The sequence below is a fragment of the Musca vetustissima genome, unplaced genomic scaffold (genome assembly GCF_032173495.1).
Source record: "Musca vetustissima isolate MV318-11 ecotype Yass unplaced genomic scaffold, APGP_CSIRO_Mvet_v1 utg10917, whole genome shotgun sequence".
Lineage (NCBI taxonomy): Eukaryota > Metazoa > Arthropoda > Insecta > Diptera > Muscidae > Musca > Musca vetustissima.
In genome coordinates this window covers 106,108-125,451 of record NW_026880121.1, presented here as the reverse complement: position 1 = coordinate 125,451, position 19,344 = coordinate 106,108, and the positions used below count along the sequence as shown (strand labels likewise).

General features: G+C 33.6%; 2 non-coding genes across 2 annotated transcripts; one reads left to right on the top strand and one right to left on the bottom strand.

The window, feature by feature from the left end:
* The first annotated feature begins 5,358 nt into the window (after positions 1-5,358).
* On the top strand, positions 5,359-5,483 carry Trnal-caa (transfer RNA leucine (anticodon CAA)). Its single transcript has 2 exons — positions 5,359-5,396; positions 5,439-5,483. It is a non-coding gene; the product is annotated as a tRNA-Leu (tRNA).
* A 3,122-nt stretch (positions 5,484-8,605) lies between these two features.
* On the bottom strand, positions 8,606-8,731 carry Trnal-caa (transfer RNA leucine (anticodon CAA)). Its single transcript has 2 exons — positions 8,694-8,731; positions 8,606-8,650 (listed from the first exon to the last, which is right to left on the bottom strand). It is a non-coding gene; the product is annotated as a tRNA-Leu (tRNA).
* Between the last annotated feature and the right edge of the window lie 10,613 nt (positions 8,732-19,344).

Below are 19,344 nucleotides of genomic sequence, written 5' to 3'. Positions count from 1 at the left end.
ACCTTTCTCTTCTCTCCTTTTCTCCCCATAATTCTCCATCACATTACGTGTTGCTACTGGTCTGCAGGGTTGCCCTATACGCTGCGTTTTTCATATCAGTAGCATTACGACACTCCTGATCGTAACACGGATTTCTTGATGGTGGTCTTTGGTACCCAAGTGTTGCTTTTGCTGCAGTTTGTAGGGAGTGGGCAATTCTCTGCCATTGTGCTTCTATATTATTATCGGGACAAGGGGTGCTTTCGTCAAGCACGTGGGTTAGTTGAGCGGAGTAGGCCTCGGCTACCTGTTGTGTTTGCAGGTTTTCGACGTCGAGTTTCCGTGTTGTGTTAGATCACACCTTTGCTGCTACATTAAGACGGGTGCGTACCTTGGCAGCCACAAGGTAATGGTTCCAAATCGATATTCGCTCCTCGTATCGATCGGACGTCTAAAACACTGGATGAATGCCTTCCGTCTATCACAACATGATCGATTTGATTTCTCGTTGTTCGATCGGGAGAAATCCAAGTGGCCTTGTGTATATCGAGATGCTTGAATCTGGTGCTGCTAACTACCATGTCTTTTTGCTGCCGCGAAGTCAATCAACCTCATGCCGCCGTTGTCTGATGTTTCTTTATGGAGGCTGAATTTTCCGACGGTGGGGCCAAAGTTATTTTCTCTTCCGATTTTTGCGTTAAAATCTCCTATCAGAATTTTAATGTCATGGCCGGGGCAACGGTCATATGCTGTTTTTAGGCGTTCGAAAATGTGTCTTTGGTCTGTTCATCTTTATCTTCGGTCGGATCATGGGCGCAGATGAGACTGATGTAGAAGAACTTCGCTTTTATACGGATTATAGCTATTCGCTCATTTACTGGAGTGAATCTGGAGGCGAGGTCTTTTATTGTTCTGTTTACCATAAATCCGCAGCCAAATTGATGTCTCGTTTCATGGCAGATATAATACAGAACGTAATCATCTGATCATCTTCGCTTTTATACGGATTATAGCAATTCGCTCATCTACTGGAGTGAATCTGGAGACGAGGTCTTTTATTCTCCTGTTAACGATAAATCCGCAGCCAAATTCATGTCTCGTTTCATGGCAGCTATAATACAGGGCGTAATCATCTGATTTACTTACGCCAGTCCATCATTCCATCGCATTTCCTGTAAGGCAATAATATCGGCTTTGTACTTCTTGAGTCCTTTATACGTTTGCGGGGGTCGTCAACATTAGGGGGGTTTGGTTTTCCTTTTCTTTGCTTTTTCATAGTAGGTTGGGTTTTCCGAGTGTGGGCAACTAACCCGACGCCTCAACCCATTTTTATAGTTCTTATATTAGCTCACTAATTCATCGGGTGATAAAAATAGCTCCCCAGGTGGCACCACAGGGAGGTCAGTGTCCACAATTGAGATGAAAGGGGGGCCAAGATAAGCCTGGACTTCGCCATGTTAAAGCCAATCAGAGCCGTTTCTTGGTATCTATCATCCCATACGGCACTCCTTATATAGGTCCCCGAAAAAATTTATTTAAAAACTCTACGCCTTATGTAGGCCCCCGAAAAAAATTAATTAAAAAATCCTCGACCTTAAAAAAATCCCAGACCTTACATAGGTCCCCGAAAAAAAATCATTAAAAAATCCCCACCTTATTTTAGTTCCTTAAAAATTATTTAAAAATTCCCCACATGGCATCCCTATGTTTACATTTTATTTCCCCCACAGTGTTGTGTGGGGAAATAAATTTTACTCCCCATTCATTGTAACAGCAGCATTACAATGAAAAGAGCCGTTGAGCTGAAGAGAGCATGCTATGGAGAGAACATTACTTCCTTGGTTTGCATGCCATGCATGCAACCTGAGAGTGTGTGTGTGTGTGTTTGTTGTTGTTAGTCTTTTTTGCGTTACTTTGTTCACTTCCACTTTTTATTGCCATTCTTAGCAATAGCAGCAGCAGTGACCATTCAGAACTCATTTGGATTGGATTAAATTTTAATTTGTGTTGTGTTAATAAATTCTAATTGGAAATTGGCAAACAAGAACAAGTAAATTCAATTGAAAATAGAAACAGTGTGTGTAGTTCATGTTTCGTTTTGCATAAAATAACGTGGTGATTTGTGATTTGTCATTGAAGTACTCTCTCCCCTCTATTGATGAACGTCATACAACAGAAAAGTGGCGCGTTGTAATACAAGAAGAAGAAGACAAAAATAAGAAATAAAAGAAATACCCAATAAACAGCTGTTTGGTGAAGAAAGTAACAATAACAACAAAATAAACTAATCAATCAAAATCAAAAAAATAGTAGACTCACTCCCGCAAATTAAAACCAAAAGGTAAGTAGATGTGTGTGTATTTATGTAAATGTGTATCCATGTACTTGAACTTTGATTATCTGCTGTAAAAGAAATCCCCCCTTCATTCAACTTCCCAGTAAAAATAAATATGAAAACAAAAACAAACACCTGTAAGGGTATAGTGAGGTGGTTAAATGAATGCATGAAGAAAAACAAGGTTAGGCGACACAGGATTACAAGGAATTTTTTCAAGGCCTAAAAATAAATATTTTTTCGGCCACCAAAATCGTGGATTTTTAAATAATTATTTTTGGGGACCAATTAAGGTGTGGATTTTTGGTTTAACTCTAGTTTAGTAAAAACGATCAGATTTTTCTGAAATTTTTTCCAGAATTAGGTATTTCTACCCTAATTATGGGGATATATTTTTTTCTTGGGGGACGTACCCGGTTATTTGACCCGGAAGTTCGGGTATGGTATGGGTATCATTTTAAAGGTTATAACAAGTGAAAAAGCGTTAAGTTCGGCCGGTCCGAACTTTGGATACCCTCCACAATAGAAATACTGAAACATTTTTGAAATGAAAATATAGGGAACATACATATAATGTATGGACTGTTGTAAACCAAATAGAAATTTCACCAATATCAATGACAGTTTCCCTTAAATCTCAAAACCCCAAAATGTTGACATAGTAGAGTGAAACATGTATATAAAATTCTGAGCTTACTCCAATTTAGAGGCCAAATATATATGAAGCATGCTAAAGCGGGACCAATATTGACGACATTGTGTAGGAATTAGCGAATACTTGGAGTTTTTATTATACAAGAGGTTATGCCTAATTAAGGGCCGATATAGCTCAAGTTCCAAGCTAATAAGTTAGTTTTGAATCCCAATACCGTGCATCACGCTAAATATGAAATATGTAGAATGTTTTATATAGGACCTGGGCCTAAATGTGGGTTGATATAGTTCATTCTCAAACCTCACGTTCTAGTTTTTATGTCAATATCCTCCGATAGATAATAATAGATAAAAAATGATTACAACATATGGCTAAATCGACGTAGTCGTTTCAGAATTCCATGCCATGCAGGGTATGAACTGAAAATGTCGTCTACAGAATATCCCCCATTCTGTGGTGGAACACAGCTATATGGGGATAACCCCAACACACGGAACAAATTAGCTAACTATTTTAATATAAAAAAGGGGGGACTACATACACCCAAAATGGGGTGAATATTAATAATTTTTGGTAGGGAGATTTGTTACCATATACGACTACAAAATACCAAATTACACCAAATTCAGTCGAAAAACGCACTCAAGAACTTCAAAATACCGAATATTGGGGAGTACCCTTATATGGGGCCTATCCGAAAAAAAGTGGCCTATGTTTATAATTTTTAGTGGGGAGATTTGCTACCCAATAATAACTCAACATACCAAATTTCAGCGAATTCGGTAGAAAAACGCACTCAAGAACTTCAAAATACCGAATATTGGGGAGTACCCTTATATGGGGGCTATCAAAAAAAGTGGACCTACGTTTATAATTTTTGGTGGGAAGATTTGCTACCTAATAAGAACTCAAAGTACCAAATTCAGCGAATTCGGTTGAACAACGCACTCAAGAACTTCAAAATACCGAATATTGGGCAGTACCCTTATATGGGGGCTATCCGAAAAACTGAACCTATATTTATAATTTTTTGTGGAGAGATTTGCTACCCAATAAGAACTCAAAGTACAAAATTTCAGCGAATTCGGTTGAAAAACGAGATCAAGAACCTCAAGCCTATACCTGGACCGATATATCCCATTTTCGAACAAAAGACGACTCTATGCCAATATTTTGGCGATCTATCTCAATTCGTTTAGACGCTAGAGTGATAGCCGGTGTTGGTATCTGCCCAATAGGAGAAAGTCTTAAATCCCCGGCCGAAGGTCGGTCATCCAAAACAACTATTTAACAAGAGATTTTGTCGCGTAGCCAAATGTTGGTATCAGTCTATAAGAGAAAGGCTGGTCACCCAAAACAACTATTCTATTTAACAAGAGATTCTGTCGCGTAACCCATGTTGGTATCAGTCCATAGGAGAAAGTCTTAAATCCTTTGTAAATAATTTTTTTCGGGGACCTAAATAAGACTTGGGTTTTTAAAGAACGTTTTTCAAGGACCATTATACGGAATTAATTTTTTAAATAATTTTTTTTCGGGAACCTAAATAAGGCGTGGATTTTTGAATAATTTTTTTCGGGGACCTAAATAAGGCGTGGACTTTTTTAATAATTTTTTCGGGGACCTAAATAAGGCGTCGATTTCTCTTTTAAATATTTTTTCGGGGACCTAAATAAGGCGTCGATTTTTCATTAAAATATTTTTTTTCGGGGACCCAAATAAGGCGTCGATTTTTCATTAAAATATTTTTTTTCGGGGACCCTAATAAGGCGTCGATTTTTCTTTTAAATATTTTTGGAGAACAAAAACAAATTATAAACTTATTCTACATACGTTATCAATATTGAATCAAGTTTTATTTATTTTTATTATTATTATATTATTTTTGTTTGTGGTTTCACAATTCAAATGAATTATATGTATTTAAAACCCCCTACTCAATCTTGCCTTATTTCACTGAATTTCAAAGGCTAATAACTAAAATGAATTATATTTTTTATCTTTTATTTAAAAAAATATCATTTGGACCTTCGCTATTTTTTACATAAAAAACATAATATACAAAATAAAATCCTTATTTACATAAAATACATGTGTAACATATAAACAGCCAATCTGGCAACCATTTCCCGTGATTTGTTATTTTTTTATTACATCTCCATTGGCAACCACAATACCGTTTCTTTTATATTGCATTCCCTTGTGGTGAGTTTGTTGTGTTATGTTTTCAACTCGTCTGTGTGTTGTGTTTGTTTCACACACGAAAGAGCATGCAGTGCATACTCTTCAACTAGTACTCTCTTGCGTACTCTTTGTTTACATTTTGTGTTATGATTTGTTTTGTAACTGTATTTGAGAAAACGTTACTTTGTCACACTGTATACAACAAGTCAGGATGGCCGAGCGGTCTAAGGCGCCAGACTCAAGAGCAAATCTTGCCATTGTAAAAAATGGTTGTGAATTCGAGCGTTCTGGTCCTCTCTGAGGGCGTGGGTTCAAATCCCACTCCTGACAAAATATTTTTTTTGATTATTTTGTTTTTAAAAATATTTTTTTTTTAATGTAATTAAATAAGTATAAAAAATAAAAAAAAATTTTGAATAGAATTATAGATAAATAAAAACTGTTAAAAAAATATATAATTTAAATTTAAAAAAGTGCAAATAAAAAACTTTAAAAAAATAAAATAAGAACATGAAAATTTAAAAATGAATGTATTTTATATAAAAAATTCTTATATGGGTGTAACCTTTTCTTATGCCCGTGTTTTCCTTATATAAGATGTTCTTATATCCGTGGTCTACTGTACAACTTATAGCAATTAAGAAAAAAAACTCGTAATTTCAACAGACATACTTAATCACAAACAATTTTATTCTGATAATAAAAATTCTTTAGAAAAAATTCATACAATTTTTTTTGTAAAAAACTAGTTCATAACCATTAAAAAAATACAATTTTAATTTGTATAAAAAATTTAAAGAGAAAAAAATATTTTATATCTGTTTACATAAAAATTTTATAAAAGAATATTTTTTATTTAAAAAAATGTTTTTAAATATAAAATATTTTGCATTTTATAAAAAAAAATATTTTGTATTTTATAAAAAAAAAAAAATTTTGTATAAGAAATTAATAAAATATATAGTTTTTATTTTTTTTAATAAAATAATATTTTTTCTCTTCGATCATTGATTTTTTTATAGAAAATACTTTTTTTGGAAAATACTTTTTTATTTTTATTTTATAAAAAAATAATTATAAATTTTTTATATACATTTTTATTTTTTTTTTTATAAAAATATAATATTTTTTTCTATAAAAATTATTATACCAAATTACAACCAATTCGGTTGAAAATGTGAACGAACTCCTGAAAATATCGAAAATTGGGGGCATCTTTACATGGGAGCTACCCTAATACTTGGCCCAATATTGAATATTTTTGGTAGGAAGATTTGGTACCTAGAGAAAGCCCAAAATACCAAATTACAACCAATTCGGTGGAAAATGTGCCCGAACTATTCAAAATACCGAATATTGAGGGTAACTTTACCCTAATACTTGGACCAATTTTAATAATTTTTGGTAGGGAGGTTTAGTAGTTAAGGAAATTCCAAAATACCAAATTACAACCAATTCGGTGGAAAAAGGTGTCCGAACTACTCAAAATACTTAATATTTGGTGTACCTTTACATGGGAGCTACCCTAATACTTGGGCCAATATTGATAATTTTTTGTAGGGAGGTTTGCAACCCAAGGAGAACCCAAAATACCAAATGACAGCCAATTCAGTTGAAGAATGTCCCTAAACTCCTCTAAATATCGAAATTTAATGGTGACGTAGTATGGGGACTACCCTAATACTTGGACCAATATTGATGATTTTTGGTAGGAAGATTTGCTATCCAATGAGAACCCAAATGCCAACCAATTCGGTTGAAAAACTTACCCGAATTACCCAAAATATCGAAATTTCAGGGGTACCATTACATGGGAGCCACTCTAATACTTGGGCCAATATTTATCATTTTTGTAGGGAGATTTGGTATTTGGTATTTATACCAATTTAGAAACATTTTTTATAAAAATAATTTTTTAAAAAAAAAATAAAAATTTATAAAAAAAAAAATTTATTAAAAAAATTTAAAAAAAAATATTTTTTATAAAATAAAAAAAAAATAATTTTTATAAAAAATAAAAAATATATTTTTTATAAAAATTAAAAAAAATATATTTTTTATAAAAATAAAAAGTATATTTTTTATAAAGATAAAAAAATGTTTTGTTTTTGCAAAATAGTCAGGCTTAATCCCAGTTTGTTGTTTTTATAAAAAACAACTATTTATTTTAAAAATAAAAAAAAATATTTTTTATAAAAAAAAATCCACGCCTGTCAGAGACCCTGTCTTGGGATGGAACCAAAAAAAAATATTTTTTATAAAAAAAAAAAATATTTTTTATAAAAATTATTTTATAAAAAAAAATTAAAAATTTTTTTATAAAAAAAAAAAAAAAATTTTTTTTTTTTAAAATTATTTTTTTAAAAAAAAAAATTTTTTTATAAAAAAAAAAAAAATATTTGTAAAAAAAACTTACAAAAAAAAATTTTGTTATAAAAAAAAAAAAAATTTTATAAAAAAGTATTTTATAAAAAAAATTGTATAAAAAAAATTACCAAATTACCACAAAATACCGCAAATTTGGGAATACTTTTAAATGGTAGCTACCCCAAAAAAAATTTACCAATATTTATAAAAAATTTTTTATAAAAAAATTTTATAGAAAAAAAATTATAAAAAAAAAATTTACAAAAAAAAATTTTATAAAAAAAATTATAAAAAAGTATTTTATTTTTATAAAAAATAAAAAAAATATTTTTTTTATAAAAAATAAAAAAATATATTTCATAATTAAAAAATACAATTTTAATTTGTATAAACAATTTGAAAAAGACATATTTTATATTTATTTACAAAAAATTTTATAAAAAATTTTTTATAAAAAAAAAATGTTTTTCAATTAAACATTTTTTTATAAAAAAAAAATTTAAAAAAAATTTTTATAAAAATAATTTATAAAAAAATTTTACATAAAAAAATTTATAAAAAAATTTTTATAAAAAAAAAAAAAAAATTATAAAAAAAAATTATTAAAAAGTATTTTATAAAAAAAAATTAATAAAAATATATTTTTTATAAAAAAAAAAAAAACATTTTTTATAAAAAAAAAAAAATTTTTTATATAAAAAAAATTTTTTTAAAAAAAAATAAAAAAATTTTATAAAAAAAAATTTTTAAAAAAAATTTTTGTAAAAAAAATTTTTTAAAAAAAATAAAAAAAGTATTTTTATAAAAAATAAAAAAATATTTTTTATAAAAAATAAAAAAAATATTTTTTTATAAAAAATTTTTTAAAAAAAAATTTTTTTTAAAAAAATAAAAAAAAAAAATTTTTTAAAAAAATAAAAAAAATTTTTTTAAAAAAAAAAAAAAAATTTTTTTATAAAAAAAAAAAAATTGGTATTTATTTTTTAAAAAGAAAAATCAACAAAAAAAAAATTTTTTTTATAAAAAAATTTTTTTATAAAAAATAAAAAAAATATTTTTTTATAAAAAATAAAAAAAAAATTGTTTGTCAGGAGTGGGATTTGAACCCACGCCCTCAGAGAGGACCAGAACGCTCATATCACACAACCATTTTTCACAATGGCAAGATTTGCTCTTGAGTCTGGCGCCTTAGACCGCTCGGCCATCCTGACCTGTTGATGTGCGTGTGTTGTAAGACAATAGGCGATTTATTATTTTTATTTACAAATTATAATAAAAATAAATTATTTAAATTGATTAGCCCACAAATATTTGTTTGTTTGCTGTTGATAAATAAGTTGTGTATAAATTAGTTAATAATTGTTATTGTTCTTATTGATTGGCAAACTTTTTTGTTTTGGAAAGTTTTTATGCTTTTAATAGGGAGAGGTTTTTTTCATATTCTGCAACATTGAGAAAGTGCGTGGGTTATTTTTTTTAATGGGAGATCCACTTGATTTTTTTTTTGGTAAAAAAAGTTTTTTTTTTGTAAATTCATAAAAAAATGAAGGTTATGTGGATTTGAAACTAACACCTGGCCATTGATCTGTGCGTGTCAGGGAAACAGTTTTGGGTCACATCGTTTTTTTTTGTCATATCCGACACGAGTCATTATTCGATTGCATCAATTCTTCTTGTGTGACTTTTTGCGGTTTTTCTTTATCGTTTCTATTATTGTTGTTGTATTCTTTAGAAGCATTTTTTTAAAGCAATCGTATGATTTTTTACTGGCTTTGCCTTTTATTGCAAATGATGGCAATATTATTACAAAATCTCAACATTTCATGTGTGGTGTCAAGAGTACATTTTTTTTATTTTTTTAATTTTATGGCAGCCTCCATTTTTTATTTTTTTTTTCAGTTTCTCAGTAGTAATGCGAATTTCCACAGAAACCTCAGGTCTGGCAGTCAGACTTCATCAACCGTACTCGAACTTTGATTTCAATTACACACATATATACACACACATATATCTAGTACATTTATATGTATATGTGTATGTATATATGTGTGTATGTCGTATGTGAGCTGTGGAAATTAATTTAGTTTTGCTGCCGATAATTAGTTGGGGTCTGTTGGGTTTACGTAGTTTTGAGGGTGCCCTAAGTTCATCAAAGGGGTGCTTGACTCTTTAATGTGGGGTTTCGATCTTTTGGTTATTAGTTTGTTAATAGTTTTTTTTTTTATACTTCAACATTAGTTTGTTGGTGGGTGCTTTGAAATATTTTCATTCCCTGTGCAACATCTCCAAAGATTTATCGGTGAGACCCTATAAAGTACTTATATTCAATTATCCAATTATGTTACGAATTGGCTGTAATTTGGTATTTGGGGTTCTCATTGGGTAGGGAATCTTCGTTGCAAAAATTATAAATATTGGTCCACTTTTTAGGGAAGCCTCCATATAAAGTTACTTTCCGAATTTCGGTATTTTGGGGAGCTTGAGCACATTTTTCAATCAAATTGGCTATAATTTGATATTTTGGGTTGAAATTGGATAATATATCCTCCTAACAAAACTTATAAATATTGGTCCATTTTTTAGGGCAGTCACCATATAAAGTTAACTTCCGAATTTCGGTATTTTCGGGAGCTTGAGCGTATTTTTCAACCAAATTGGCTGTAATTTGGTATTTTGGGTTCTCCTTGGGTAGTAACGCTTCCTACCAAAAATCATCAATATTGGCCCAAGTATTAGGGTAGCTCCCATGTAAATGTATCCTGAAAATTTGGTATTGTCGGAAGTTTAGGGACATTTTATAAGCAAAATGGGCTGTAATTTGGTATTTTGTAATCTCCTTATGTAAGAAATTTCACTACCAAAAATTATCAATATTGACCCAGGTATTAGGGTAGCTCCCATGTAAAGGTACCCCTGAAATTTCGATATTTTGGGTAGTTGGGGTAAATTTTTCAACCGAATTGGTTGACATTTGGGTTCTCATTGGATAGCAAATCTTCCTACCAAAAATCATCAATATTTGCCCAAGTATTAAGGTAGGTCCCATACTACGGTACCCTTAAATTTCGATATTTTGAGGATCTTGGGCACGTTTTTCAATCGAATTGATTGTAATTTGGTATTTTGTGATATCCTTAAGTACTAAACCTCCCTACCAAAAATTATTAAAATTGGTCCAAGTATTAGGGTAGCTCCCATGTAATGTTATCCTCAATATTCGGAATTTTGAGGAGTTTGGGCACATTCCTTAATCGATTTGACTGAAATTTAATATTTTGGATTTTCATTGGGTAGCAAACCTCCCCACCAAAAATTATCAATATTGGCCCAAGTATTAGGGTAGCTCCCATACTACGGTACCCTTAAATTTCGATATTTTGAGGATCTTGGGCACGTTTTTCAACCGAATTGGTTGTAATTTGATATTTTGAAATTTCTTTAGGTAGCAAATCTTCGTACCAAAAATTTTCAATATAGGCCCAAGTATTAGGGTAGCTCCCATGTAAAGGTGCCCCCAATTTTCGATATTTTCAGGAGTTCGTAAACATTTTTCAACCGAATTGGCTGTAATTTGATATTTTGGGTTCTCATTATGTAGAAAATGTTCCCACCAAAAATTATTAAAATTGGTCCAAGTATTAGGGTAGCTCCCATGTAAATTTACCCTCAATATTCGGTATTTTGAGTAGTTCGGGCACCTTTTTCTACCGAATTGGTTGTTATTTGGTATTTTGGAATCTCCTTAACGACTAAACCTCCCTACCAAAATTTATTAAAATTAATCCAAGTATTAGGGTAGCTCCCATGTATAGGTTCCCCCCAAATATTCGGTTTTTTGAATAGTTCGGGCACATTTTTCAGCCGAACCGGCTGTTATTTGGGTTCTCCTTGGATAGCAAATCTCCCCACCAAAAATTATCGATATTGGCCCAAGTATTAGGGTAGCTCCCATGTAAAGTTACCTTCCAAATATCGATATTTTGAGTAGTTCCGGTACATTTTTCAACCGAATTGGCTGTAATTTGATATTTTGTGATCTCCTTGCATAGTAAATCTCTCTACCAAAAATTATCAAAATAGCACGAAGTATTAGGGTAGCTCCCATGTAAAGCTACCTCCCAAATATCGATATTTTGAGGAGTTTGGGGACATTCTTCAACCGAATTGGTTGTAATTTGGTATTTTGGAATCTCCTCAAGTACTAAACCTCCCTATCAAAAATTATTAAAATTGGCCCAAGTTTTAGGGTAGCTCCCATGTAAAGTTACCTCCCAAATATCGATATTTTGAGTAGTTCGGATACATTTTTCAACCGAATTTGGCTGTAATTTGATATTTTGTGATCTCCTTGCATTGAAAATCTCCCTACTAAAAATTATCAATATAACCCGAAGTATTAGGGTAGGTCCCATACTACGGTACCCTTAAATTTCGATATTTTGAGGATCTTGGGTACGTTTTTCAATCGAATTGGTTGTAATTTGGTATTTTGGAATCTCCTCAAGTACTAAACCTCCCTACCAAAAATTATTAAAATTGGTTCAAGTATTAGGGTAGCTCTCATGTAAAGTTACCCTCAATAGTCCGTATTTTGAGCAGTTTGGGCACATTTTTCAACCGAATTGGCTGTAATGTGATATTTTGGGTTCTCCTTAGGTAGAAAATTTTCCCACCAAAAATTATCAAAAATGGCCCAAGTATTAGGGTAGCTCCCATGTAAAGCTACCCTTAATATTCGGTATTTTGAGGAGTAGCGGCACATTTTTCAACCGAATTGGCTGTAACGTGGTATTTTGGGTTCTCCTTGGGTAGAAAATTTCTCTACCAAAAATGATCAAAATTGGCCCAAGTATTAGGGTAGCTCCCATGTAAATGTATCCTTAATATTCTATATTTTAAGGATATTAGGCACGCTTTTCAACCGAATTATTTGAAATTTCGTATTTTGAATTGTAATTGGTTAGCAAATCTCCCCCAACAAAAATTATCAAAATTGGCCCCAGGAATAGGGTAGCCCCCATAGAACCGCACCCCTTAAAATTCGGTATTTTTTGAGAAGTTATATTTTTTTAAGAATATTTTTTTGTCATTCAAAATTATACTTTTTTTTTGGTCCCTTCCAAAAAAAAAAAAAAAAAAAATCCATTGTCGTCATACAAAAAAAACAACCACCAAACCTAAAAATACATTTATGAAATAACCTTACAATGTGCAATGAACCCTGCCTTCAATGTTTTTGTTGTTGTTGTTTTCTTGTTGTTATGGTTTCGAGTTAACCTCGATGCATCATACAACAATTCCAATTAGCATCATCTGAAAAAAAATATATTTTTTGGGGAAACAACAGCATCCACTTCCTTGAGACGTAATATTACATTAAGAAAAACAACAACAACAACGAAATAAAAAAAATAAAAAGAAGGGAAAGATCTAAAAAATGTCAAAAAGAACAGTGGATATTCCGATAAAAAAAAAACTCCACAGTAAAACCTTGGAAATTAAAAAAAAAATGAAAATTTGAAAATTAGAGAACTTTCGCATGGCAAAAAATTTCTGAACACAATTTGTATACCCTTCACCACACTGTGGCACTGTGGGCAACATTAATCGAGGTAGACCCATGGTTCCTTTTGAGAATATGTATAGAATCACTTTCTGAGTCGATATATGCATGTCAGTCCGTCCGTTAGTATGTCTGTCCATGATAAATTGTAAACAAAGTACAGGTCGCATTTATGTTGCGAATTAGATGAAATTTGGCACAGCTCATTTGTTTGGCCCAAGGATGAACCCAATTGAAATTGGTAAATATCGGTTCAGATTTAGATATAGCTCTCATATATATTTTCGACCGATTTTATGTAAATGGTGCATCAAAGTCCCTATATGTCTTTCGATTTGCACGAAATTTGTCACAGCCTACTGAATTAATCCTAGAATGATGTGTGCTAAGTTTCGTGAAAATCGATTCAGATTTAGATATAGCTCCCATATATATTTTCGTCCGATTTTAGGTAAATGGGGCACGATTGTCACTAAATATCTTTCGATTTGCACGAAATTTGGCACAGCGTAATGAATTAAGTCTAGAATTATGTATGCTAAGTTTCGTAAAAATCGGTGCAAATTTAGATATAGCCCCTATAGATATTTTCCTTCGATTTAAGGTAAATGGTACACCAAAGTTCGTATATATCTTTCGATTTGCACGAAATTTTTCTTGGCGTACTGAATTGAGTCTAGAATGATGTGTGCTAAGTTTTGTGAAAATCGGTTGAGATCTAGATATAGCTCCCGTATATATTTTCGTCCGATTTAAGGTAAATGGTGCACCAAAGTTCCTATATATCTTTCGATTTGCACGAAATTTTTCTTTGCGTACTGAATTGAGTCTAGACTGATGTGTGTCAAATTTCGTAAAAATCGGTTCAGATTTAGATATAGCTCCCATGTACAGTTTCGTCCGATTTTGTGTAAATGGTGCACCTATGTCACTATATATCTTTCGATTTACACGAAATTTGGCACAGCCTACTGAATTAAGCCTAGAATGATGTGTGTCAAATTTCGTGAAAATCGGTTCAGATTTCGATATAGCTCCCATATAAATTTTCGTCCGATTTTATGTAAATGGTGTACCAAAGTCCCTATATAACTTTCGATTTGCACGAAATATGGCTCGGCGTACTAAATTAAGTCTAGAATGATGTGTGTTAAGTTTCGTGAAAATCGGTTCAGATTTCGATATAGCTCCCATATATATTTTCGTCCGATTTAAGGTAAATGGTACACCAAAGTTCGTATATATCTTTCGATTTGCACGAAATTGTTCTTGGCGTACTGAATTGAGTCTAGAATGATGTGTGCTAAGTTTCGTAGAAATCGGTTGAGATCTAGATATAGCTCCCGTATATATTTTCGTCCGATTTAAGGTAAATGGCGCACCAAAGACCCTATATATCTTTCCATTTTCACAAAATTTGGCACAGCGTACTAAATTAAGCGTAGAATGATGTGTGTCAAATTTCGTAAAAATCGGTTCAGATTTAGATATAGCTCCCATCAGGGACGTACGCAGAAATGAAATCCAGTATACGTTGCTGGCTCCCATATACATTTTCGTCCGATTTACTTACTTAGCTGGCTTGTGACAGAATTTTCGTTCCATAAGCTGAGCTTAGAAAAGATTTCCAGGCGGGTAGGTCTTTAGCGCAGTTTTTCCAATTTGAAAGACGATTTTCGGCGTTGTTATCTTCGACTTGATCTCTCCAACGTATTCTTGGTCTTACCCTTCTGCGTGAACCATAAGCTGGTTCGCTTTTATATGCCTTCTGGCCTGGGACATCTTCATCCATTCTCATAACATGACCTAGCCAACGTAGTCGCTGCAGCTCAATACGTCTAACAATGTCGATGTCCGAGAATAGCTGGTACAACTCATGGTTCATTCGGCGGCGATATTCACCGTCAATGCAGATCGGCCCATAGATCTTTCGGAGTATATTTCTCTCAAACACTTCAAGAGCTGCCTAATCTGATTGCGTAAGTACCCTTGCTTCAGATCTATATAACAGCACGGGTAGTATCAGCGTATTGTTAAGTGTGAGTTTGGTCTGGCGGGAGGTTGCCTTGCTTTTGAGTTGTTTGCTCAGACCATAGCATCGGTTGGTCATCACTATCCTTCTCCGAATTTCAAACCGAATTTCTTTTTATTTATGGCGGTACCAAGGTATAGAAAATCTTTGACTACCTCGAAGCTGTAGTTCTGAAGTTCTACAGTTGGTCCGAGTCTACAAAACGTCTTGTGCATTGATACCATCAGCTTGGTCTTTTCGCCGTTTACTGCCAGGCCCACTTTGGCAGACTCCTTCTCAATGTGTTCAAAGGTGGCTGTTACCGCTCTCTCAATGTTCGACCAATTATGTCGATGTCATCGGCTTAGGCGAGTAACATGGGTTGTTTGGTGTGCCATTTCTGTTCACTTTTGCCTCTCGTATGACCTTTTCCAGCAGGATATTAAAAAGGACACATACGAGAAACTATCACCTTGTCTGAATCTCGTTCGCTATTAAAGGGCTCCGAGAGGTCCTTTCCGACTTTAACTGCTGATCTTGTGCCAGTTAAAGTTATCCTGCATAGCCATATTAATTTTGCAGGAATACCAAACGCAGACATGGCTTTATACAACTATACACCAAGTGGGAAAGTTGAGCAGAGTAGGCCTCGGCTACCTGTTGTGTTTCCAGCTTTTCGACGTCGAGTTTCCGTGTTGTGTTAGATCGCACCTTTGCTGCAACATTAAGATGGGTGCTGCGTACCTTGGCTGCCACAAGGTAATGGTCCGAAGCGATCCCCGGATCAATCGGACGTCTAAAACACTGGATGAATGCCTTCCGTCTAACACAATATGATCGATTTGATTTCTCGATGTTCGATTGGTAGAAATCCAAGTGGCCTTGTGTATATCGAGATGCTTGAATCTGGTGCTGGTAACTACCATGTTTTTTTGCTGCCGCAAAGTCAATCAACCTCATGCTGCCGTTGTCTGATGTTTCTTCATGGAGGCTGAATTTTCCCACGGTGCGGTCAAATATATTTTCCCTTTCGATTTTTGCATTAAAATCTACTAGCAGAATTTTGTCATGCAATGGCCAGGGCAACGATCATATGCTGTTTCTAGGCGCTCGTAAAATATGTCTTTGGTCTGTTCATCATCTTTATCTTCGATCGGAGCATGGGCGCAAATGAGACTGATGTAGAAGAACTTTGCTTTTATACGGATTATAGCAATTCGCTCATCTACTGGAGTGAATCTGGCGACAAGGTCTTTTATTCTCCTGCTAACCATAAATCCGTAGCCAAATTCATGTCTCATTTCATTGCAGCTATAATACAGCGCGTAATCATCTGATTTACTTACGCCAGTCCCTTTCCATTGCATTTCCTGTAAGGCCACTAATATCGTCTTTGTACTTCTTGAGTTCATCCGCCAAGGCGAGCACTGCGCCTGTTCTGTACAACGTGCGCACATTCCAAGTGCATATACGCAGATCGTGATCCTTTATACGTTTGCGGGGGTCGTCAACATTTTAGGGGGTTTGATTTTCTTTTTCTTAGCTTTTTCATAGTAAGTAGCCTTAACTCTTTTTTTATACCCTCCACCATAGTATGGAGGGTATATTAATTTTGTCATTCCGTTTGCAACTCATCGAAATATTCATTTCCGACCCTATAAAGTATATATATTCTTGATCAGGGTAAAATTCTAAGACGATGTAGCAATGTCCGTCCGTCTGTTGTAATCACGCTATCTTCTGTAGAAATTGAGATAGGGTGCTGAAATTTTGCATAGGGTTGTCTTTTGTCTGCAGGCAGGTCAAGTTCGAAGATGGGATATATCGGTCCACGTTTAGGCATAGCTCCCATATAAGGGTATCCACCAAATTTCGGTATTTTTGGGTTCTTGAGCGCGTTTTTTAGCCGAATTCGCTGAAATTTGGTACATTGGGTTCTTATTGGGTACTAAATGTCCCTACAAAAAATTATAAATATAGGTCCAATTTTTCTAGTAGCCATATAACGGTACCTCCTAATTTTCAGTATTTTGGGGGTCTTAATCGTATTTTTCCACCGTGTTGGCTGTAATTTTGTATTTTGAGTTCTTAATAGGTTACAAATCTCTCCACAAAAAATTATGAACATAGGTCCATTTTTTCGGGTAGCCCCCATTTAAGGGTACCCCCAATTTTCGGTATTTTGGGGTTCTTGAGCGCATTTTTCAACCGAATTCGCTGCAATTTGGTACTTTGTAGTCGTATATGGTAACAAATCTCTCCACCGAAAATTATTAATATTCGCCCCCCTTTTTGGGCTAGTCCCCATATTTATACCCTTCACCACTCTGTGGTACAGGGTATTATGTCTTTGTGCATATGTTTGTAACAGGCAAAAGGAAACGAGATAGACACATGGTTCCTTTAGAGAATATGCATAGAATCACTTTCTGAGTCGATTTATGCATGTCCGTCCGTCTGTCCGTCTGTATATGTTAAATTGTAAACAAAGTACAGGTCGCATTTATGATCCGAATGGGATGAAATTTGGCATAGGTCACTTATTCGGCCCAAGGACGAACCCTATTGAAATTGGGAAAAATCGGTTCAGATTTAGATATAGCTCCCATATATATATTTAACCGATTTAATGTAAACGGCCCCTATATATCTTTCGATTTGCACGAAATTTGGTGCAGCCTAATCATTTAGGTCTAGAATGATGTCTGCCAAGTTTCGTGAAAATCGGTCCAGATTTAGATATAGCTCCCATATATAGTTTCGTCCGATTTCATGTAAATGGTGCCCCAAAGTCCAAATATATCTTTCGATTTGCACGAAATTTGGCATAACGTACTGAATTGAGCCTAGAATAATGTCTGCCAAGTTTCGAGAAAATCGGTCCAGATTTAGATATAGCTCCCATATATAGTTTCGTCCGATTTCATGTAATGGTGCCCCAAAGTCCCTATATATCGTTTGACTTGCACGAAATTTGGCATAACGTACTGATTTAAGCCTAGAGTGATGTCTGCCAAGTTTCGAGAAAATCGGTCCAGATTTAGATATAGCTCCCATATATAGTTTCGTCCGATTTCATGTAAATGGTGCACCAAAGTCCCAATATATCTTTCGATTTGCACGAAATTTGGCATAACGTACTGAATTGAGCTTAGAAAGATGTCTGCCAAATTTCGAGAAAATCGGTCCAGATTTAGATATAGCTCCCATATATAGTTTCGTCCGATTTAATGTAATGGTGCCCCAAAGTCCCTATATATCTTTTGATTTGCACGAAATTTGGCATAACGTACTGAATTAAGCCTAGGGTGATGTCTGCCCAGTTTCGAGAAAATCGGTCCAGATTTAGGTATAGCTCCCACATATAGTTTCGTCCGATTTCATGTAAATGGTGCACCAAATCCCCTATATATCCTTCGATTTGCACGAATTTTGGCATAACGTACTGAATTGGGCCTAGAGTGATGTCTGCCATGTTTCGAGAAAATCGGTCCAGATTTCTATATAGCTCGCATATATATAGCTCACATATTTTAAGTAATTGAAGTAATAGGAATAACACGTTCTGAAATTAGTATAACCTAACCTGTGACAAGTTTGCTTGAAATCGCATAATATTTGGATGGAGCTTCCATATATATTTTCGCATTAAACTCCTCATGTTAGTCAGATTCACATCAAATTGTGCACAACGTACAAAATTGAGCATAGAATTACGTAGTTGCGTTTTCTAAAAGTACAGACATAGCTCAACGTATGACCTATTTTTATTTGTTTGAAGTCGATTTACATACTTTATGGATATATCTAGGTAGATTCACATTTAGATAAATATCACATATATTATTTCATCCAATTTCATGTTAATAGTCCTGTTTAATATACCCATAGTGGTGAAGGGTATCATATAGTCGGCCCCGTCCGACTTTACTGCTTTCCTTACTGGTTTTTATAATAAAATCGTTATCTGATTTGTTCTGTGTTTTGGGTTTGGTTCTAAGACTCTGTTGTAATCTCCTCACCTGCGGAGGACCCGAGATAAAAAACTAGAACGTAATGTTCGATAATGACCTAGCCCCTGTGTGGGAGGTACCACAAGGAGTGGACCGGTATTCCCCATCTTCGAAATGGAACTAAATTTGGAAGAAATAGTAAGATGGGCAAAGTTTGGATGAAAACTAAATTTTCTGAAACGGATTTTGTCCAAAGAAACATGGTGTCTAAAACAAATATATTTCGATGAGGCACAT